This window comes from Notamacropus eugenii, chromosome 3 (assembly GCF_028372415.1).
Source record: "Notamacropus eugenii isolate mMacEug1 chromosome 3, mMacEug1.pri_v2, whole genome shotgun sequence".
In the NCBI taxonomy this organism is placed as follows: Eukaryota; Metazoa; Chordata; class Mammalia; order Diprotodontia; family Macropodidae; genus Notamacropus; species Notamacropus eugenii.
The window spans coordinates 340,026,649-340,052,037 of NC_092874.1; the positions used below are offsets into that span (position 1 = coordinate 340,026,649).

At 35.4% G+C, this 25,389-nt stretch overlaps 1 pseudogene; it reads left to right on the forward strand.

Annotated features, from left to right (window-relative positions):
* The first annotated feature begins 7,100 nt into the window (after positions 1-7,100).
* Positions 7,101-7,430, forward strand: LOC140532158 (ATP synthase F(0) complex subunit C2, mitochondrial pseudogene; annotated as a pseudogene).
* The last annotated feature ends 17,959 nt before the right edge of the window (positions 7,431-25,389 follow it).

A 25,389-nucleotide genomic window follows, 5' to 3' on the forward strand; every position in this document is an offset into this window, starting at 1 on the left:
TATCTTATAAAGCCTTACTGACACACCCCAGTAAAGATGAAATAGGGAAATCTACTTACAAAGAAGATAATGTTTAAGCTGTATTCAACATCCAAAAATAATTTACTGCAAAAAAATCTCACTTTCAGGTCTGACTGAAAGCTCAATATAAACCAAGCATGTTATTAAAACAGCGACCACAATAAAGCAGGTGGTCATTGACTCCCTTAAGAGTGTCAGAATACTCAAGACTGATGGTAATTCCTTCATGTTTCGTCATAGTAAGACAACATCTGAAATTTTGTGTTAAATTCTATGGTTATGAAGGACATAATTACAGAAAGCTAAAACAGGGTAGCTGTAAAATGAAGAATCATATAACAGTGAGAATGGGAATAGGAGGAGGGTTGGAAGGATAGCTGTCTTCAAGCATTTAAAAAGTTGTAATTTGGAAGAAGGGATTGTATTCATTCTTCTTGATCCCGGAGAGTAAAAATAGAAAAGATCATTAAAAGTTATAATGAGGAATATGTTGGGGATGGAGCCAAGATGGCAGAGTAGAAGCAGAGACCTGCTACAGTTCTCCCACCAAACCCTTCAAAGAACATGTAAAAATTCCAAATTCTAAAGCAGCAAAAATCACAAAATGGCAGACTGAAGCAAATATCCAGCCCAACACAATCTGAAAGGTCAGTGGAAAGGGTCTATTGCTTGGAGAGGAGCATAGTTCATCATGAGCCACACCAGGGTGGAATAAGCAAGAGCAGGCCTTGGGGGACTGAATTGCTGACCTCTGCTGTGGATTCAAGACTTCACAACCCACAAAGCTAAAGACATCTTCAAAGATCAGTGGGAAGTGTCTCTCACCTGGCTGAGAGGAGAACATGGTCCTGACCTAGTGCCAGCCCCAGCCTAGCCCCAGAGCAGCTACAACCACTACTGAAACAGAGACTGTTTCTGGAACCTTTCACTTAATAAAGCTCAAAAGTCAAGTGATTGACTGGGAAAATGAACAAATGGGGGGGGGGCAAACTATAGATTGTTAATTTCTTAGTAAAAAGGTATTTTCTTGCTTCATTGGTGACAAAGAAGAACAAAACCTACAGCCAGAATAAGAAAACGAAGTCAATGCCCGTGCATCCAAAACCTCCAAGAAAAACATGAGTTGGTCTCAGGACATGGAATAATTCAAAAAGATTTTGAAAATCAAGTAAAAGAATTAGAGGAAAATTTGGGAAGAGAAATGAGAGCGATGCAAGAAAATCAAGAAAAATGAGTCAACACCTTGCTAAAGGAAATCCAAAAAAATCCTGAAGAAAATAACACCTTTGAAATTAGACTGACTCTAATGTCAAAAGAGGTACAAAAGGAGAATTTCTTAAAAATGCCTTAAAAAGCAGAATGAGACAAATGGAAAAAGAAATCCAAAAGCCCACTGAAGAAAATAATTCTTTAAAATTTAGAAATGAGCAAACAGAAGCAAATGACTTTATGAGAAATCAAGAAATTATAAAACAAACCAAAAGAATGAAAGAATAGAAGACAATGTGAAATATTTCATTGGAAAAACAACTGACCGAGAAAATGGATTCAGGAGAGATAATTTAAAAATTATTGGACTACCTGAAAGCCATAATCATGAAAAGAGCCTATATACAATCTTTCAAGAAATTATCAAGCAAAACTGCCCAAATACTCTAGAATGACAGAGTAAAATAGAAATGGAAAGAATCCACCAATCACCTCCTGAAGGAGATCCCAAAAGAAGAAAACTCCTAGGAATATTGTTGCCAAATTCCAGAATTCCTAGGTCAAAGAGAAAATATTACAAGCAACCAGAAAGAAAGAATTCAAGCATTATGGAAACATAATCAGGATAACAGAGGACTCAGCAGCTTCTCCACTAAGGGATTGAAGGGCTTGAAATATGATATTCCAGAGGTCAAAGGAGATAGGATTAAAACCAAAACTCACCTATGCAGCAAAATTGAGTATAATACTTCAGGGGAAAAATGGAGCTTCAACGAAATAGAGGACTTCCAAACATTTTTGTTGAAAAAGCCAGAGCTGAATAGAAAATTTGACTTTCAAATACAAAAATTAAGAAAAGCATGAAAAAGTAAACAGGAAAGAGAAACCATAAAGGACTTATTAAACTTGAACAGTTTACATTCATTTCTACATTGAAAGATCATATTTGAAACTCATGAGACCTTTCTTAGTATTAGGATAGTTGGAGGGAACGTATGTAACTATATATATATATATGTATATATATATATATATATATATATATACATATATATATATGTATATATATATATATATATATGTGTGTGTGTGTGTGTGTGTGCGTGTGTGTGTGTGTATATATATATATAATGATATATGTGTGTACATATGTGTATATGTGTATATATGTATTATGTATGTATATGTGTATATATATGTATGTGTCTCTATATATATGTATATATATACATATAGAGAGGGGGCAGGATAAAGTAATAATATTTTTTAAAAATTAAAAAAAAAAAGAGACAAGGAAAAGCTTTTATAATGGAGGGGAAGAAGTTGAAGGTGATAGGGTATAAGTGAGCCTTCCTTTCATCAGATTTGGCTTCAGGAGTGAATGACATAAACACTTATCTCTGGAAGTCTATCTTATCCTGCAGAAAAGTAGGGGGGAAGGAGATAAGAGAGAGGGGATAACAGAAGGGACAGAAGATTGGAGGAAGGGGTAATCAGAAGCAAACACTTTGGTAGAGGGACAGGGTCAAAGGGGCGAATAGAATAAATTGAGGGCAGGACAGAATAGAGGATAATGCAGGTTTTTTCACAACTTGACTGTTATAGAAGTGTTTTCCATGACCACACATGTATAACCTTTATTAAATTAATTGCCTTCTCAAGGAGGGTGGGGGAAAGGAGGGAAAGGAGAGAATGTGGAACTCAAACTTTGAAAATGAATATTAGAGGTTGTTTTTACATGTAACTTGGCAATAAGATATAGATAATAGTGTCAAGAAATCTATTTTACCCTAGAGAAAAATAGAAGGAAAGGGAATAAGGGGTAGAGGTGATAGAAGATAGGGCATATTGGAGAAAAGGACAATCAGAACACATGCTATCCAGGGATGGGGATGGAGGGACATAGGGAGAAAATTTGAAATTCAAATTTTTGTGGAAGTGAATGTTGAATACTGAAAATAAATTTACTTCAAAAAAGTTATGAATACAAATTTAAGCTTCTTGTTGGCTGGATTATGTATGAAAACCTTTCTAATCAAAGCCATCCAAATATGGAAAAGGTTATCTTGAAAGGTAAGGGACTCCCCTTCCCTAGAAGTCTTCATTCAAAGGTTTCATGTCCACTTGCTTGGTATATTGTAGAATGTATTTTTAAATATATATTTTTCAGACTCAATGGCCACTGAATCCACTTCAAATTCGAACATTTCTTGATCCTTTAATTTTTAAATAACTGAATCAGGCAAGCATTACTGGTTTATAATCACAAGGATTTTTTTAAAGTGCTACCTGAACAAGAATCCCCTTTATAATTTTCTAATGAAATAGTCTTTCAGATTTTATTCCAAATCATCTAGGAAGGTAGACCCTACTACCTCAAAAACATATATGACTTGTGGGCTTTTAAAAAATGAATAATGTAAAAAATATTGAATGCCACCAATGCAAATATAGGAATCAAGGGCAGATTAAAAAGAAGTAGAAATAGTATTTTAAAAAAGATAATTTGCATTCATGTAGAGTCCAACATATAGAATTCTAGGCCTTTATAAGGATACTTATTTTACATATCCCTAGTGTGAAATATCCCATTAAATCAGTAAAGTGTAGAACTAAAATGAAATATTTCTGTGTTATTTACACAGTGCATGAAACACTTTTTATTTCAAACCAGGGGGTTTGACAATTAAAATTAATTGTTCCTTATAAACATCACATAAAGTTTACATTATCATACTCATTAATCCTAAACTGAATTATTATGGTAGAGACAAGTGTTGAAAATGTTATTTCATATTGTTTTTCCTGCTTTGTCATTAGCATAGAAGACCATCTACTCCTGTTCTATAACAACTAATTCTATAAGAATAATACTGATGATAATGCATGACTCAGAGAACAACAAATGCCTCATTTCCCTTTACCACATTTCGAGTTTAGGATTGACTCCATACTGCCCTTTGCCATCTGGAGGTGTTAGAATCAAGAATCCTCTATTTTCTGGAATTGTTACCAAGTTCCTAAGGCCACTAAGTCTGCTGAAGTTAGGGAGAGAACAAACATAGTCTGCAAGAAGCCCTTGGTCATGTCAGACAGCTCTCCAAGAACCATAAGGAGCTGGAACCTGTCAGTATACAATGTTTGTAAGTAAAGGGTGGAATGGAGGTACATATTGTGGAATTAAAGGCTGTTATAGAGGCCTTTAATATTTGGAGGACCTCTTCCTTCTCCTTCCCCTCCTTTTCTTTCTTCCCCTCCTCATTCTCATTATCCTCCTACTACTATTCTTTCTTCTCCCCCTCCTTTTCTTTCTAGTTCTCCTACTCCCCCTCCTTCCTTGTATCCTCCTCCTCCTTCTCCTTTTGCTTCTCCTCCTTTTCCTTCTCTTCCTCCTTTTTTTCTTTCCCTCTTATTTTCTGTTTATATCCACACAGATCTCTTTGGACAAATTCCATTTTTCTTCCACATAAGAATCACTTCTGATTGTATCTTCAGAACTTCCTTTGTGAATACCTCCTGTATATCCTGAGATAAATTTCCTGAACTATCCATGAGATCACATCTCTCTTTCTTCTGGAACCTTTGAAGCTTAATTTCCTAAATACAGAGTACATATAATATTTATTATCCTCTATCAGAAACCTGAGATGAAGTAGTCATTTCTCTTTAAGGTTTGGTAATTTCAACTCCAGAAATGAGGTTTTCAATATATGTGAGTATTGCCTCATATTTTACAGGGTGGGGGGAATGAGACCATTTGCAATGAGTTCCCTCTTCTCCCCTGTTCTACTTCTCCTATCATTCAGATGCATTCTACCACTTTCTATTTCTTAGCTTCTATCTATCCTTAAGTGACCTTTCTACTAATCCACTTATCTGTTCAAGTGATCCCATTCCATCCCATCTGTTCCAACAGATTACCCCATCTGTCATCCCTACTCTTCTCTCACTAATGAGTAGCTCATTTACTATTGCCTACAAACATACCCATGTCTCCCCTATCATGAAAAAAATTTCAATTGATTGTTCCATCCCCTCTATCATCATAGAGCTCTTTTTACCCTTTGCAGCTAAACTCCTAGAAAAGACCCTTTATATTAGGTACCCCCACTTCTCAGTTTCTTCTAAATAATCTTTCTTGATTCTCATCATTCTGCCAATACTTCTTTCCCCAATGGTTTGAATGACTTCCTAGTTGCCCAATCAATTGTCTGTTTATCAGTCCTCATTCTCCTTGATCTCTGTGCAGCCTATGACACTGCTGATCATTCTCTCCTCCTTGATAATCTCTTTAAGTTTCTGAGACATCATTCATTCCTGGTTCTCCTTCTACATATTTGACTCCTCCTTTTCTGTTCTCTTTGTTGTATCCTCTTATAGATAGTGTCTTCATGGCCATAGGTGTCCCTCAGGTTTCTGTCCTTGGGCTTTTTCTTTTCTCTCCCTATAATATTTCACTTGATGATCTCATCAATTTCCTTTGATTTAGTTAATAACTCTATGCTTATAATTCTCACATTTAGATATCCTGCCCCCAACTCTCTGTTTACCTCCAATCTCGCATCTCCAATTGACTTTAAGAAATCTCAAATGATATCCAGTAGACATCTAAAAATATTTTGTCCCAAATGAAATTCATTATCTTTCCTCTTAAACTTCTGCCCTATATTTCCTATGCTATAGAGGACAACATCATTGTCAAAGTCCCTTTGGCTTATGACCTAAAAGCCATCCTAGATTTCTCACCATGCAATCTTATGCCAAGGCCTGTTGATTTCACTTTTGCAGCATCACTTAATATATGACTCCTTCTTTCCTCTGACAATGCCACCACTATAGTGAAGGTCATTATCATCTCACATTTGATTATTGTAATTTGCTCCTAGATCTGCCTGCTTTAATTCACTCCCCACTCTAATACATTCTCAATTCAGACACCTAAATTATTTTCCTAAAGCATGGGTCCAACCATATCACTCACTCAGTAAACTCCAGTGACTTCCCATTGCCCCCAGGAGCAAACACAAAATGCTCTGTTTGCATTCAAAGCCATTAGTAACCTAACGTTCTTCTACATTTGTAAGTTTTTGTTTTTTTTTTAATACCATAATCTCTGACATGAATTTTCCAATTCAGCCATGACCTCCTGGCTGTTCTAGAATCACAACACTCCTCTGAGCTGGTGGAACCAGACCCTCAATCTCCAGACTCCAGGAATTTTATCTGGCTTTCTTCTATGACTGGAATGCTCTAACACCTCTCCTTCACATACTGACCTACCCTAGCTTCTTTTAAGTTTCAATTAAATTCCACCTTCTACAGTAAGTTTTTGCCACCCCTTCCTAAATCTGGTGCCTTTCTTTTGCTAATTACTTCCTTTTATCTGGTATGTAGTTTGTATTGTACATATTTATTTGCAAGTTTTCATTTCCATTAGAATATAAGTTCCATGAGGACATAAAAGTTTTGCTTCCTTTTGTATCCCCAGAGCTTAACACACTGCCTGGAGGACAGTAGGAACTTAATAAATGTTGATCGGTTGCTTTATCATTATGTATAATCTTCTCCACTTTAAGCATTTTACTTCACTGGAAGTCAAATAATCCAGAACAGAAATTCACAGATGTAGAATAGACTTTAACTTGGTTGGTACCTTTACCTTTTATAGAATTAAATTAAATTAATTAAATTATCACTAAGTCAGTGCCTTTCTTCCCCTAGGCCCAAAAGTGAGAACTTCCAACATGAAGGGGCAGATTTCTCCCTTACTCTGAATGAGAATCTTCTTGAGCCCTTTAAGAAGAACTTAATGCACTCTGTCTCCTCTGCTCTGCTGGCAGCTCTTCAGCTTTGTCCCTCAGCCCTTGAGAATGTATGCTTCCGCCAAGTTCATCTCTACCTCTGCACTTGTGAGGAGCAGCTCTCAGCTGCTCAGTAGACAGTTATCTGCAGTGGTGCTAAAATGGCCAGAGGTGTGGGAAGATGAGAATCTCAGCATTTTGGCAGCATCAGGTCCCTTGACTTCACTCGTTCCCAGGTGTAGATTCCAAACTAGTGCCATCTCAAGGGACATTGATAGAGCAGCCAAGTTCATTGGGGCTATGGCTGCCACTGTAGGGATGACTGGCTCTGGAGCTGGTATTGGGACTGTGTTTGGAAGTCTCATCATTGGTTATGCCAGGAACCCCTCCTTGAGGTAGTAGCTCTTTTCCTATGCCATCCTTGGGTTTTCCCTGTCTGAGACCATAGGGATCTTTTTCCTAATAGTGGCCTTCCTCATCCTCTTTGCCATGTGATGGTGCCATTTCTATCCCCCATGTTTCTTAATGTTCCTCCTCATCCTCTTTGTCCTTCCATGTCTCTGGCAGCATGTGAATTTCTCCCCCTCAACCTACCAGGTGGCCCTGGGGAAAGTCTTGGACTCAGGGTTTGAGAGAGGGAAGACAAATGAATATTGTATTAATAAGCTGGACAAAAAAAAACTTAATGTAGAAATGGAACATGTGAACTATCTCTTAAACAGTAAGAAATAAGATTAATGTTGGAAGTTGAGAAGGAAGGGGAAAGAAAGGATATATTTTTATTTGAATAACTCAATTTTAGGGCAGTTGCCCCAAAACACCATTTTTAAATTGTATACACTATCAATAAAAAGAAAAATTAAGCATACATCCCCAATACATGAAAATTTACTCATCTATAAATTATATACATATACTCTTGTACTAGTAGGTATGTATATAACTTACACCAAAATAGACATGCAAAACATGAAATATTTTAGTCACATCAAAATATTTAATAGTAATAGTAAAATACCTTTTCCTATCTTTAAAAAAATTTTTATGTTTAATGTTAGCAAGGTAATTGAACTTACGTCATTATATTTGAAAATTTTGATTTAACATTTTAGGATACAGTGATTCCTATATCTAATTCAAAGTTCATTTTATTTCTATCATTGAGTTCAATGAAAGATCCTTCACAGAAAGTATGTGCATGCAAATCAAAGAATTGCATCACAGGCTGAACTTCCTAAATCATTAAGCATATCTTTCAGTTCAGTCTGTCAGATATTTATGCAACTTTTTTCTTGAAATTTGTCTAGTAAATTCCCATTTTTACAGGTATCTATCAGTTGTATTTGCAAACTAATCAGAATATACAGATTTTCCTATTTTTAACAAATGGATTCAAACTTCACTGAAACTCCTAACTTGGAAAATTTATAAAGAGGTTAGAAGTTTTTTCCTAAGATTTTTTAAGAATGTGTACGCAATTGAAACATAATTATCTGCTACCTAGAGAGGAATCAATAAATATGTAGCAGGAGAGAATGGTCAGTCATATCAATGAAATGTTCTAGGGAGGTCAAGAAGGATGCAATTGAATAACTTTTAAGAGAGGTGTTTGAGTGGAAAGAGGTGGCAAGTGAGACTGGTAAATAGAAGAATGGTTTTGTCCTAGACAAAAGCAGGAAAATTTGAAAAAGTGTGGGTTTGAGGAAAAGATAATGTAGCACCTGTGATGAAGATTGTAACTCATTTATATTTGACTATCTTCTATGGTTCACTATATCAGATTGAAAATATAAAATAGCAGAGAAAAATTTTCTACTAAAATATTCCTCCCTCATAGAGGACAGACTCTTTCCCTTCTTCTCCCAACTCCCGGGGCCTTTTTCTGCAATCATGAAGAAGTGTTCAGGTAAAATGTGAGTATTCTAGGGGAAAGAATTTTCCCAAGTGCACCAATGAGTATCTATGTCATGATTCTCTTTTAAGAGTTGACACCTACCTGATTGCAAACTGCATTATAAAGCAACAATTATCAAAATCACTTAGTACTGGCTAAGAAACAGAAGGGTGACCAGTGGAATATGATAGGTACTCAAGACACAATAGTAAATGAATATAGCAATCTCCTGTTTGATAAACCCAAGGACCCCAGCTTCTATGATAAGAACTCACTGTTCTACAAAATTCCTGGGAAAACTGGATAACAGTGTGGTGGAAACTAGGCTTAGACCAATGTCTGACACCATACACAAGAATAAATTCCAAATGAGTACATGATCTAGGTATAAAGATTCATACTATAAACAAATTAGTGGAACAAGGAATAGTGTATTTATCAGATTTATGGAGAAGGGAAGAATTTTTGACTAAACAAGAGATAGAAAACATTGTGAAGTGCAAAATGGATAATGTTGAATACATTAAATTGAAAAGCTTTTGCACAAGCAAACCTAATGTAACCAAGATTAGGAGGAAAGCAGAAAATGGGTAAAGAATTTTTGCAATTAATGCCTATGATAAAAGCCTCATTTCTAAAATATATAAAGAACTAAGTCAAATGTACAAGAATACAAGTCATTCTCCAATTGATAAATGGTCAAAGGATATGAAGAGACAGTTTTCAGAGGACAAAATTAAAGCTACCTATGAAAAATGCTCTAAGTAACTATTGATCAGAGAGATGCAAATCAAAACAACTCTGATATACTACATCATACCTATCAGATTGGCTAACATGACAAAACAATACGATGATAAATGTTGGAGAAGATGTAAGAGAGTTGGAATAATAATTCATTGTTGATGGAGTTGTGAGCTGATTCAACCATTCTGGAGAGCAATTTGGAACAATACCCATAGGGATACAAAAATGTACATGCCCTTAGACATGGCAGTACTCCTTCTAGGACTGTATTCCCAAGAGATCATAAAAATGGGAAAAGGTGCCACACATACAAAAATATTTAGAGCAGCTCTCTTTGTGGTGTCCAAAAACTGGAAATCAAGGAGATGTCTATCAATTGTGGAATGACTGAATAAATTATGGTATATGAATATAATGGAATACTATTGTACTAGAAGAAATGATAAATAGGACACTTCAAAGAGTCCTGGAAAGACTTGTTTGAACTGATGCTCAATCAAAGGAGCAGAACCAGGAGAACTTTGTACACAGCAACAACCACAGTGTGTGAGGATTTTTTTTCTGGTAGACTTAGTATTTCATTGCAATGCAAGGACTTAAAAAATTCCCAATGATCTCTTAAGGCAAAATGCCTTCCACATTCAGAGAAAGAACTATGGAATTTGATGGCAGAATGTAGCAGATCATTTTCTTTTATATTATGTTTTGGTTTGTTTTATGAATTCTCCCATTCATTTTAATTCTTCTATGCAACATACCTAAGGTGAAAATGCATTCAATAGGAATATATGTGTAAAACGCATATAAAATTGTATGCCATCTCAGGGAGGGAAGCGGAGGGACAAAGAAAGGGAAGGAGGGGATAAAACTAAGTTATATGGAAGTGATTGTAGAAGAAGGAAAATAAATAAAACAATAAAATTTTTTTTAAAAGAGTTAAGAACAAGATTGTGCAGAGAGTGTTCAATAGCTTGCACAGCCCTGAGAGGCGAGATGAAGGGTAGCCAGAATGGGGCAATATTGTGTGACAAGACTAGTTTTGTCATATCTGAGATAAATCCATAGTTGTCTTTCAGTGGAAGATTGGGATGAGATAGATCTTGCCACCCACTTTTATTGGTTATCCTTTCAAGTCATACTTATCAAGCAGTGCTTCTAATACTATGGTTTGTGACCTCATATGGGGTTGTGAAAAATATGACAAAAGTAAAAGGTTTCTGAATGCACAATAACTAAAAATTTATTAAAAATCAAGTGCATAATGAATCCAATGTATGTCTGGCATTGCTTGCACATGTTGCATCTTGCAACTTCATCACAACCTTGATTCTGAACACAATAGATGTGCAGTTTGTGCTGTGCATGCACTTAGGCCATGCAACACCAATGAACCCTGCCAAAACCGAACACAGGTCATTAGTATAAAAAGTTTAAGAAGCCCTACTATATAGACCACTGTAAGTATTCTGTCCCTACTTTAAATGTCGCTATTCTAGGGAATAAAACCTTAAACGTTTAATTATGATGGATGACTTTCAATTCAAATCTCTGAACTCACCATTGTCTAAGTACAACTCTATTACTGTTCCATTTTGCAATTTGATGTTCAATTTGTTATTCAATTTAACTTGTAGGAAATATCAGTAAAATCTCACATATATATAAATAGGTTCCTCAGAGGAGTAAAGAGCTTTAGGAAAGATATTACTGTATTTTATAGGCCAGTACTGCTTGCTCAAGGGAAATTCATTATAATATACCTTTGACTTTTACAACAATCTGTTGTTGAATAATTCTTTCCAAGAAGTTAATTTCATCTTTGAAATCCTTCTTGTTTTCCCAGATAAATACTAGCTTTCTGATAGCTGTCCACAGCACAGCATCCATGTCTCTAATGCAATTTATGTTATGGCCAGATGGTACCTTTGAAAATCACTTTTTTTCAAATTAAAATAAAGTCAAAGCATTCCAAATACAGTGGAACAATTTTCAGCACATGCATAGACTTAAAATGGCCTATATTATTACTCTAATTTATGTAATCTGTACATTTAAGTTTTGACTTTGCCAGGTCTATAAAGGGAGTACAATGAATGCATTTCTTTGTCTTCAAGGAATCCAAATATTGAGGACATGAGTACATTCCAGAGTACAAATCAATTTCTCATCTACAACAACACTGTGGTAGAACTACAGAACTGAACACTGTTCTATGAGTTGGAAGACCTGGGAAAGTCTTGAATCCATGGCTTGGTAAGTATAGATCCATGGACAAGTCACCAATGCACCTGTTAATACTTGTGTTACCTAATTTATAGTATTAGTTGGGTGGGGGAAGGATCTTTGTAAATAAGAAAGTGTTTCAAAAATGTGAACTATTATCATTTCGGTAAGTACTGATGAATATGTTAGTCAAATGACTTAAGAGGTATCACAGTTTATCCCACCTATTGCTGCGTTAGAAAAATTTAGTCAGTTTAGACATATTTGCTTGACTGTACATTTTTAATTATAATTACTTTATGTTGATGAATGATGTCCTTCTTACTATGCCCTTTACAATCACTTCCCAATTCTATCTACAAGGTAGAAATGAAGGTGTATCAAGAAATGAAGATCACACACTTTTGTGGGACTTGCCCCCAGTAAAGCTATTTTTGAGTGATTTACAAAAGTCTGTGAGTAGGAAAGTGATTCAGAGAATTTGTCATTATTTTGGGTGAATCTATAAGCAGAAAACTTTTGAATATAAAAGTAGGTCTACAAACAAATATTTTACTTAGTACCTGCTATCTGTAATTCACCAAGCTACATAAAAGGATTCATAAACAACCATGAAATAATTATTGTCCTTGATGAACTTATTTTCTATGTAACTCAGAGAGCCATATGTGCATATAAGAAAATACAAAGTATATATAGACCAATACACAGACATTAAGCAGGAAAGGTAAGTAAGAATGGAGGACACAGGGACTATGGGTGAAAAGATCTTCTGGAAGAAATTGAACTTCTGCCATGTTTTTTTTTTTTTAAATTAATTTAGCTTTGTTTTCAGCATTCACTTCCACAAGATTTTGAGTTCCAAGTTTTCTCCCCATTCCACCCCTCCACCCACCACAAGACAGCATACATTCTGATTTCCCCTTCCCTTAATCTGCCCTCCCTTCTATCCACACCTGCTTTCTCTTATTCCTTTCCCTTTTATTTTCCCATAGCCCAAAATAAATGTCTACATCTTATTGTATCTTATTTCCCAGTTCTAAATTGTTCTAAAACAATTTTTAAAACTTTGACTTCTACATTCACTCCCTTCCTACCTTCCCATCCACCCTCATTGAGAAGGCAAGCAATTTGATGTAAGTTGTACATGTGTAGTCATGCAAAACACTTCCATAACAATCGTTTTGTGAAAGACTATGTTTCCCTCCATCTTATCCTGCCCCCGCATTTATTCTATCCTCTCCCTTGACACTGTCCAACTGCAAAAGTGTTTGCTTCAGATTATCCCTCCCCCCATTTACCCTCTTTTCCATCACTCCTCCTCTCTTATCCCCCTCCCCCCTACCTTCCTATAGGGTAAGATAGATTTCCATACCCAATTGAGTGGGTATGTGTAAAAGCAAGCACCCCAACATACACAGAAGGATCTGTTATCACGGGTTCTTTTATCTGCTTTTCTAAAAGGAAAGCAAATTTTGAGGGGCCAGTAATCACTTTCACCAAGCACATGTATCATTCACTTAGTTCAGGGGAAAAAGTTGACACCCTGAACTTCAGAGAAAATACAGAGAAATCAAAATCAACAGACATGGCTTCCAGCTGTCTGGCATAAGCAATACATACATCATAGATCAATGGACAGATTCGACTATCTGACCATTACATACATGCATAGTTACCATACAGAGAAGATCAACATCTGAGTTTTCAAAGCTGGGGAGGTCGGATGCTCCTTAGTGGCTTCCCAGAGTCTTCTCTGGCCAAACAAACATTTCCAATAAGCAAGCCCCAAAATAAAACCTTACCTCAGAATTTTTATACACATTGCAGAGCCAGCAGGCTTCACAACCCTTGAGAACCAGTGCCTCATTAACAAAAAATGTGGACCTTCCTATAAATCTTCCCAGACTAGTGCTACAGAAACAGCTATTGCTGTGGCTGAGGCTGTTGCTGCTTCTCTGCTCCCTCTGCTCCCCATGGGTTGGGATGGACCATGCTATTCTCTCCCACAAGTATGTCAGGCTTTTTTCACTTATCTTCCAGGTTGTCCTCTACATTTTGGATTTGAGATGTCTGGAAACGACCACAGCTGCTGCTGATTCAATCCCTGAGGCCTGCTCAGTCCCATACTGTGCCTGTGTGACCCATGCTGGAATGTATTCTGCTCTGAGCCTGGCACAAGACACCCTTCCAGTCAACTTTCCAAGCTATCTTGGGCTGGAGATTTGCTTCACTTCATCATTCTGTGGATTCAGCAGCTCCAGAATTTGTTTAGAGTCATTCTTTAGCTATTTGATGGGGTTGGAGGGAGAACTGCTTAAGGTGAGTTTTAAAAATGAAATAATGAGTTCTGTTTTGAGTATTTGAAATTTCTATAGGCAGTTATATACTAAAATTAGTTCATTTTACTGCATGATATTTGATTGTTAACTTTTCTGTCTAACTATTTAGACCTTGAAAATTGTCCTATCAGGATTTGACTCCTTATTTTGTTGATTGCCTAGACTTAAAGATTGATAGAGAAAAATAAATAATGAAGATGAAATCACTTAAAAATATGCTGTGCATATATTTTCCCCACATAGAGACTGTTTTCAACATTTACGAGCATATCCCTGCCTAAACGACAGTTATTAATACTGAAATAATAGTCAGAAAAGAATTCATTATATCAATACTGGAATTTTATTCGTGGAGATGATCACTGAAGCTGATAAACAGTTTCTAGAGTGTTTCAGAGGATCTGATTTTATTTTTTTGCTCAAACTCTTACTAGAGTGACCTTATGCAAGCTACTTAGGGAGAAAAGGAAACTTCTAATAGATGAGTTTGATATTCTCAATCAAGTAGAGAAAGGATGTTCTATTGAAAGGGAAGGGATAGAAGGAGGTATAAGAAAAATGAGGAGAGAGGAGAAGATTTGGAAGAGTTACTGTAGTGAGTGTGAGAGTTAATAAAGAATAAAGTGATTCCCATGCAGCATATCCCATGATATAACATAAATATGCCAGGAGTCCAAATGGCAGTGTTTATGACTTAATATAAGAAATTCAGTAGTGCATGTCTGTAAAGAGAGATAACAAAAGTTACCCAAAATTGGAGCTTGTTAAGGAATGATTACTGATAGGATCAGGGGGTAAGGGATTAAAGAGAAGCTAATTTTGCATGTGTCAATGTTTAGGTCAAGATAGCAGACTGGAAGAAGAGGGAACGGTTAAGGAAACAGAGGTCATTGTGAGGGCCAAGAGTCCCTCACACAAGATGAGTGAGATAGGAAAGAAAAAATAAGGGGCTGTAGTCAGAGAAAGGAAATTCATTTTTTTGGATTGTGGAGATAATGGCTTATGGGAGGTTATGAAGAGTTATGAGTGAAAGCAAAATCAAGAATGTAGGCATAGATGAGGCAGAAAGAAAAGGCGGTCACGGGAATTTACGAGGTTGTTAAACTGAGAGGTCAGAGGCCTTGTGTGTACTTCAGGATGCATACTGAAGTCTTCAGGTATGCAGGTAGATATTAAAGTAGAGAGGGAGACTGAGCCAGGTACTAAAATTCTAAATAAGGAGAAAGATCTAGATGGTAGACTACTATAGCAATCGGGTGGATTAGTTGGGTAAAAGTTGGATGTCATGAAATATAAAGGAAGCAAAGCTGCTGAGTAATAGTGTCAAAGGGTCAATTGGAAGATGTTTGTAAGGAGCATGTCTAACTCCTCTGGATGCGGCATACCAAGGGCATAAAGGAAGGTTCAAATAGTATTAGACACCCAGATTGCTTTTTTTGCAAGGTGGAAAGAGTGTGAAAATGTACAGAATGATGGAGATACTGATAGAAGAGTAAGGATTTCAAAGGTCACAATGGAAAGAGGAAGAAGTAGATAATAAGAACTGGGGTGGGGTAGGGTTGAGATGCATAGAGACAAGAGATAGGAGCAGGAAGAGGATTTTTACTTCTAATGATAGTAACTCTAAAGCATGGTTTAGGATAGTGGGACCTGAAAATTTGCTTGTCATAAGGAATGACCACTTGTTGAGAGATATCACTCTCTAGATCATGTAACAACTGACCACAGAATCAGTATCCATATTGATTTTTTAATGCACAAGAGCCAGGATGTCTTATAACTTCAAAGATTTTATTCTATAGGAAGAATAAGGTGGCAGTTCATTCCTTGGGGATAAGCTAAATTCATGTTCCGTATCTGTGTAGAAGCCTCATCCCAAATAACCATGTGCTAAATAACAGGCAGAACTAAAGATGCATAAGATTATGTAGTCCCTGTTCTCAAGCAAGTTACCCTGTTATTCAAAATCTGAGGAGAAAGAAGCTAAATAAACATTTCATAAAAAACTGAAGTACTGTAACAAAAATTTCATCTCCTAAGCCCTAAATCTTATTTGGTCCTTCTGAGTCTTGCTGAGTGTTTTGTTTTATGTTTTGTAATAGCAGGAAGGAATATTTTTTTAAACTTTGGATAGGACCCTGAAGGAGGATTTGGTTCTTTTTGATCAGGGTCTCTTTTGTATATCTTTAATATTTTGTACATCAGATCAGCAAAAAATTTCATTTGGTAACTCTACAGGGGTATATCAATCTTTTTTTTTTTTTAGATTTCATCTCTGTATATAGATGCGAATATCTGTAGAAATGAATGTAACTCTTCATTGACTGCTTATAGTAGAGGAATCTATATGTACCTTCTGTACACGGATAAAAAGTGTGACCCAATTATTGCTTGCAAAAATTAAAGTATTTATACCATGAAATGACACATAATAAATGCCATTTGGGGGTGAATAGATTACAGACACCAATTATAATTCGATTTTTTTAAGGGTCACCTTCTGAAAAGTCTGTGATGCAACTTCACCTGTTTTAAGGTGGTTAATGATGCTGAAAACGACACATAGCACTGTAAATTATACCTAAATTGTAACACATATTTTATATTTATTTAAATGTGAACAGGGCCACATAATCTTTGCCACAGTATTAAATGTTCCCCCTTCCTGGCATCATCCTAGGTAAATGATGCTTTTATAAAGCAATGCCTAACATAATATATACATCATTTACAACCTTTATGTAGGCAGAAAAAGAATACTTTGCAAGCCTGACTTTATTTTACAGTTGGGATTAATAACTTCCTATGACACACTATGATCTGAATAGTGAATTATCTTGGCATTAATCAACACTTTCCAAAACTACAGGCAGCTTGAACTTGAGAGTACAAAAAACCCAACCTTTAAAGCTTATATTCTGTAGGGTCCAAGGCATTTCAGTTTGAAGTACAAGTCCCCATTTTTAATCCTGCTTTATGAATGTCCTATCTTCAAAAGCTACTACATAGGATAGAAAAGTATGCCTGAAAAATGTCCCAAACAGATATTCACAGAATTTCACTTTGTAAAATCAGGTTATAACATCTACTCAAATTATCTCCTTCAAGACATTATAGGACTCCCCAACATGATGTTACCCCTCCTCACCACAGTATACACACCAAATAAACTACAGTGGCTCACTATCACTTTCAGGATTAAACACAGAATTCTGTTTGGTATTCAAAAATATTCATATCCTGTCTCCTCCTCTCTTTCCAGTTTTCTTATGACTTACAACTTCCCTCTCCCAGGGGTCCTTGATGTTCCTTGAATAGGCATGATATAAACCCACATATATATGCTTGTATATATCATAGATGAATACATGATCCATATACATATATACCAATATCTTTATGTTACATACTCTAGATATTCCAGAAATAGACTGATGAAAAATAATTAGCAGATATTCGGGAGGAGTGTGTGAAATTCTTTCTAAGTGATCATTAAGGGTAATTTCAGTTACTACATTCAATTTTTCTCAACAAATAATAAAGGTATAGATAAATCTAACACCATTTTGTTAATAAAAAATCATAGATTAAATGAAAAGGGCTGGCTCTGGGCATAGTTGTTTGCTAAAGTTTGTACTTATCTAAAATCCTTAAGGGCAGGAGCTATTTTAGTTTTTGTTTTTGTATACCCAGGTATTGAATAGTCTGTGTTGTGTATGTGTGTGTGTGTGTGTGTGTGTGTGTGTGTGTTCAAATACTGAGAGAAGTCTCAAGACTTAAAAATATTATCTTTCAACGTAGGAATGTCAAACTTTAGAAAGTCCTTTATGATTTCTCTTTCCTGTTTACCTTTTTAAGCTTCTCTTGATTCTTGTGTTTGAAAGTCAAATTTTCCCTTCAGTTCTGGTCTTTTCATCAAGAATGCTTGAAAGTCCCCTATGTCATTGAATGATAACTTTTCCCTTGAAGTATTTTACTCAGTTTTGCGGGGTAGGTGATTCTTGGTTTTAATTCCAGTTCCTTTGACTTCTGGAATATCCTATTCCAAGCCCTTTAATCCCTTAATGTAGAAGTTTCCAGATTCTGTGTTATCTTGATTGTATTTCCACATTATTTGCATTATTGCTAGCTGCTTGTAATATTTTCTCCTTGATGTAGGACTTCTGAAATTTGACCACAATATTCCCAGGAGTTTCTCTTTCCGGATCTGTTTCAGGAGGTGATGGGTGGATTCTTTCAATATTTACTTTGCCCTCTACTTCCAGAATATGAGGGAAGTTTTCCTTGGTAATTTCATGAAAAATAAAGTCTAGACTCTTTTTTTTATCATGCCTTTCAAGCAGTCCCATAATTTTAAAATTGTCTCTCTTGGATCTATTTTCCAGGTCAGTTGTTTTTCCAATGTGATATTTCACATCATCTTCTATTTTTTCATTCTTTTGGTTTTGTTTTGTAATTTCTTGGTCTGTCATACAGTTATTAGCTTCCCTCAGCTCCACTCTCATTTTTAAAGAATTATTTTCTTCAGTGACCTTTTGAATCCCATGTTAAATTTGGCTTATTCTGCTTTTTAAAGCCTTCTTCTCCTCATTGGCCTTTTGGACCTCTTTTTCAAATTGAGTTAGTGTATTTTTAAAAGTGCTATTTTCTTCAGCGTTTTTTGATTCTCCTTTAGCAAGCTGCTGACTCACTTTTCAAGCTCTTCCATGGCCTGAGCCCATTGTATATTCATTTTGGAGGTAGTACATACAGAAGTCTTGACTTCCTCTGACAGAATGCATTGTTCTTCCTCATCTGAGAGGATGGAAGGAGACACCTGTTCACCAAGAAAGTAACCTTCTATAGTCTTACTTTTTTCCCTTTTGGGGGGCATTTTCCAAGCCAATTACTTGACTTCTCAATCCTTTGTCAAGAGGATGGTCCTATTGCTCTTCCTCACTCCAGGACCATGCTCAGGGCTGAGTTTCAGAGCAGCTGTTTAATTCTCCCAGGGGCTTTAAGCTGAGCAGCTCCCACAATGGAAGCTACAGGCAGATTTGGCCACTGCCATGCAGTGCTGCCACCCTGCTGTTGCCATCGCTGCCCGAGGCCTGATCTTGGGGGGGGGGCTTGCTCCCCTCTTGCCCAACTGGGAAAGTCCTCTCACTGACCTTTGAATCTTTGTTTGGTGGTTGTGGGTTGAGCAATCTGAAACCCTCCCTTCTGGGGATTCTGCCCTGGAAGCCTATTCCAGTCCTGTTCCTCCTGATGCCACATTGCTGGGGCTGGGCTCTGCTCTGCTCACTGTCTCATGGGATAGACCCTTCCAGTAGGCCTTCCAGGTTACCTTTGGCTAGTGATCTCTTTCATTCTGTCGTTCTGTGGCTTGCGTTGCTCTAGAATTTGTTGAGAGCCATTTTTACAGGTATTTTATGGGCTGTGGGGGAAGAGCTACAGTATGTAGGCTCCACCACCCACAATTTCATGTATTGTTCAGATATGGTGTTAGTCCTCAATAACCTGAGTCATTAAACCACCCACTGTTGTTATTGTTCTCTTTCAGTTGTTTCAGTCATATCTGACTCTTTGTGACCCCATTTGGAATTTTTTCGACAAAGACACTAGAGTGATTTACCATTTCCTTCCACACCTCATTTTACAGATGAATTTCTGAGGCAAATAGGAATAAGTAACTTACCCAGAGTCACACAGCTAGTACGTGTCTACAGCCAGATATTAAGACGAGTCTTCCTTCAGGCCTAGCACTTTCTTCACTCTGCCACCTAGCTGTCCAGAATCATCCCTTAGTACATATATTTTATCAAAGGTTATTTAAAGACAAGAAAACTTTGAAGACTCATTCTTTATATTGTAATTTATGTAAATATCTAAGAAAAGATGACATCACTAGTGATACTCAGGTGATTTTAGATTCATAGATATGAAAAGGATTGTAGAGACTATCTAGCCCAATCTACTCATTTTACAGATGAGGACACTGAGAGTCAGAAAGGTTAAGGTTAACTAGCTAGCATCAGAGCTAGGGAAAAACCCCAGCTTTTTTTACCTCTATATCAATGCTTTACTACTGCACACTATGTAAAATTAGCATCAACCTACTTTGCCTACTCTAAGGCCAATCCCTACTGTTATATATCAGCACTGACATATTAAAATAAAATATACTAGTTAATATCCATTGAGGACAAATGAAAAACTTCACTGTTGTTCTCTAAAGGGAGCAAATATATAGCAAAATAAAGGAATATTATTAAATATTAACACATTTCAAGAATGAAGATTAATACAATAATATTAAATGTTATTATTCTCCCTGATCTTTTGTTATTCATATGTTGCTTTTAGAAAAAACATCATAGTATACTCTTCTATGCCTACCTCTTCTATAAAAATTTTTTTTAAAAAGACAGAGAAAGAGAGTGAGAGAGAGAAACCTCATTTTCAGGATAACAATATGAAAAATGTATTACATTATTAGTACAACTGTTTCATTATAGACCAATAACCAAGTCTCAAAATGTGAAGTACTTAGATATTTCCATTTGCTGGATAAGAATAATTCATTACTACAGAAACATTTATTTGGGACAATCCATTAGTGGCTTAATAGATACATTCTTGAATACCTTACTCCACAATTTCCTGGCATACTTATTCCATCTTTGGTTACCATCTATTTGCTTCTTTGTTTTCTCAGCAATTTTCATGAGGGTAGATATGGTCAGTTATATTATTTTCTTATCAACGTTTTCATGTAGTTTCAGTATTTTAGATGAAGGATAGGGTGAAAGTGAAGCAAAGGAAACCTGATATACAACCATAGTATGATTGCTAAAATAGAACAAGGTAATATAATTTCAGTAAAATTATTATTTATTTGCAATTCAATCAAAAAATGAATTGAGAGGGGAAAGGGAGGATTGAAAGGAAGGATGGAGGTTGCAAAGGAAAGGAATAAAGCGAAAGAGAATGAATTGTAAAATATTTAACTATAATTAGGTCACGGATCTAAGGAACTAAATTCCTCCCAATGTACCATTTGAAACTAATTTCTTATACCTAATGAAGAGAATATTTTAGTAGAAGAATGGAACTTAGTTTGCATACAAAATTTCTTCAATACATGATGAATTCATAATTGTATTCATGTGGGCATTTTTTCCTTTCCAGTCAATTGCAATGCTTCTCATCCTTAACAGACAGCTTTCATGAATTACTTGGCTTTAAAAAAATGCATCTCTTTGCAGTCCACTTTCTCATGATGAGGCGCTGACGAGGTATGTTCTAGGTACATAGCCTGCTACTGTACCTATTCTTGAAGTCTTTTCTACCTTGGCATGATGATCCGGAGCTTCTATTTTTATTCACCAAAAGCAAATGCTATTGGAAGAGAATTTTATATGAAGTTACATATTAGCATATTAAATAAAAGGCAGCTATCATTAGTTCTTTAGCACATAATCCAAATATACATTAGGATGTTATTTACCAGGATATATCATATTAAAAAGAGATGAGTTAAAGGAATAAAACTTAAAAACTGATTGTTTGCTTTCCTTGACTACTTTTCTGGTCAACATTTGGAACAAGAATTTTTATTCTAATGAAAGTGATCCATATTGTATGAATTTATCATGGGCTTCTCTGCAAATGCGAACTAACACCTTACTTCACTGAAAAATGCAGGGGAAAGGGTGATGTGGTTAATTGAATTAACCAGAGAGTACATCTTCACAGTCACATAAGTGATTTAAAGTTGTAAATAACATGTAATCCCTCCATGTTTACAATTTTAAAACACACTTTTGCTTTTTTCATTTTTAAAACATTTTTTACTCCTCCTCAACTGCTCCCATCCACTTGGAAGAAGAAAAAAAGGAAAGAAGGAACAAGGAGAAAAAAGGAAGGGATGAAGGGAAAAAGAAGGGAAAGAGGACAGAAGGAAGAAAAGGAGAGGGAAAAACAAAAAAAAAGCAAAGAATCAATGTGTCATATAAACACAGTCAAACAAAACAGATTTTCATGTTGACCATGCTCCAATATCAAATTCTTATTCTGATTATTATTCCATCACTTATCTGTCATTAGATGAGTAGCATTCTTCATTAATCTTTTGGAATCATAGTTATTTAATTGATCAGAGGTCCTAAGTTTTTCGGAAGTTTTTTTTTTTTGGTTGTTTGTTTTTAGAATAGTTGTTATATTATAAATTGTTCTGCTTCTTCTCACTTTACTATGCCTCTATTTATATATGGTTTATTGATTACATAATGTTTTTGACTCAAAGAGTAAAATACAGCCTTAGAGACTCCTCCAACAAAATTTCTCTCATGCATTTATTCAGATCATGAAAGATTCCTTTACAGATATAACCACTTCATTAACTTGGTTCAAAGATGCCATGATTATCAATATCAACTAAGGCATAAAAGAAAGAAGATATATTCTTACCATGTATTACTTTTATAGAAAATAACTTGGGAAGAATCCAAATGGAATCAGTTTCCATTATAGGATGTGACGTTTTACATTGCACATAGTAGCAGCAATATTGTAATAATGATTAAAGGCAGCTAAGTGGTGCAGTGGATAGAGTACAGGACCTGGAGTCAGGAAGACTCATCTTCCTGAGTTCAAATCTGGCCTCAGATGCATACTAGCTGTGGAACACTGAGCAAGTCACTTAATCCTGTTTACCTCAGTTTCTTCATCTGTAAAATGAGCTCAACAAGCAAATTGAAACAACACTTACACTATCTTTGCCAAGAAAACGCAAAATGGGATTAAAGAGTTGGACATGACTGAAACGATTAAATAACAATGATGATGATTAACCATGAAAGATTTTCTTAACCTGATAAATATAAAATGATTGATGACAATTCCAAAGGACTCATGATGAAAATACTATTCACCTCCAGTAAGACAACTGATAAACTCTTTGTACAGATTGAAGCATACTTTTCTCACTTTAGTTTGTCTTGTTTTTTTTTCTTTTTTTTCAACATGGTTACTATGGCAATATGTTTTTCACTGTTTCACATGTATAACAAGTATGTTATAGCTTTCCTTCTCAATAGTTGGAGGTACTTAGTGATCGGTAGCTTGTTATCAATATATATGCAAGAATATATATATATATATATTATAACATATATATTATATATATATACACATATATGCATATATATTATAATATATATTATTATATATATACATATATATGCAAGAAAAGGAAATATATCATTATAAAAAGGAGATTAATTGATTTAAAGAGTGAGTTATCACAGAGAAAAATCTAAGGACTATACTTTTAACTACAGAATGTTAAAAGGCCCAGAAAAATGGTCTCCAACCCTTTGGGAAAAATCTGCAAGGAGAGGACATAGGCAATAATTGATTTTAATTAAACACATGGATGAGTGGATTTAATCTCTACAAATAGGAGGAATACCCATTCTTATGAGATAACATTTTTCCTAAGGTATCAAAACAGACATTGAATATCATCTCATAAACAAAAATCTTACTCAGTGGCAATGTTGAAGAATTCCACAAGGGAAACATTTTTTTAACCTTTTTGACGACAGTCTGTCAAGTGAAAAATAAAAGGACACCATCTATTGTGCCTTTCTAGAGCAAGAAGTTATGATTGCCTGTTTGACACAAATTAGCATGAAGAAATAAAAGAATTTCACTAATACCCATTCTTTTAATGCCATGATATAACTTTTATTTACTACATAGCAGGAAATAGGGCTCATTCAGTATCCTTCCCATTGATTCCAAGAAACAAACATAGGAGTTTGGGAGAGGAAGGCTAATATATATGACATACATTACATATATACATCCAAACACATGCAAGCATGTATTCTATTTCTATGTGCATACATATGTATAAATTATATTAACATGTTAATATATGTCTATATTTGTGTATAGATATAGATGAAATATGATAGGTATAGATGACATAGATGAAGCTCCTACCATTATTAAAAAGAAATGATGAGGTGCAACTACAGAGTAAAGAATGTTCTGGATGATATGTGCAATATTTAAAATGTTTTTTTCTCTGAAACATTTTCCTCTTCTTACCACCACTTACCCCCTAAAACCAACAACAACAACAAACTCTTAGAAGTTTTTAAACTTATTTCCATATGGATTAACACATGCAAGCTAAACTGTATTCTAAATGCTACTTAATTTGGTTTTATCTTTTATTAAGTAAGTTGAATGCTATTTTTTTCTTTTCTTAAATTGTGTTACATATTCTTATAAATTAATTTCTGTAGCTCCTAACTTTAGATATCAGCAACTACTTTTGACAGCTATTACTGACTTCTACTTAATTCTGTTATATCTCAATTAATTTCTCTAAATTTATTTTAAAATATGTGTATGCCAGCAAGTTTCTGTGTGTATGACCCCATGATTTCCCCCTATAACACTTAAACTTCTTCTAAACAAAATTCTTTATCTTTTTCTTCGAGATTTCTCATTAATACATACCAAACATGATATGTTATGGTTTATTTGCTTAGTATCCATTTTCAAATAAGCATAACTATCTACAAATGGCCAGACTGGTCACATCAGTTTCCAAATGTAAAGAAAAACTTGCCTAATTCAAGCTGATACTGTCACGTATGTTTTGGGATTACTGAAGGTGGTGGAGATGGGAAGTTGCTTGCCAATTTTGAGAAACCATCTAAATTTTTCTCACTCTATTGAAAGTTTGGAATCTAGATGTGACATACATACGTCAAAAGGTACCTTTTTGAACTACTGTGAAACCAAAATAAAAAGAATGCAATAATTATTCTGGGGAAATATAGAAGGCGACTCTCCCCAGAAAAAAGAAGCACATTCAAGATATGAACAGAAGTTGTTAAGTCAGAGACCAACAGACCTAAGGACAGGAGAGTGGGGAATATCAGGAATGTATAGCTATCTGATCAGTTCTAGCATGCAGTCATGTAGGCAATAAAGATTCTTGAATCCAGCTGGTGACTATGTGAGGCACTATGATCTAGTGACTGCAAAATACCATGAAAGTAGAGGACAGAGAACTAAGAGGCAGGAAGCAGACCGGTCATAAGGCGCGGAGAAAGAAAATGAACCAGGAACCTAGAAAGGGAGTCAA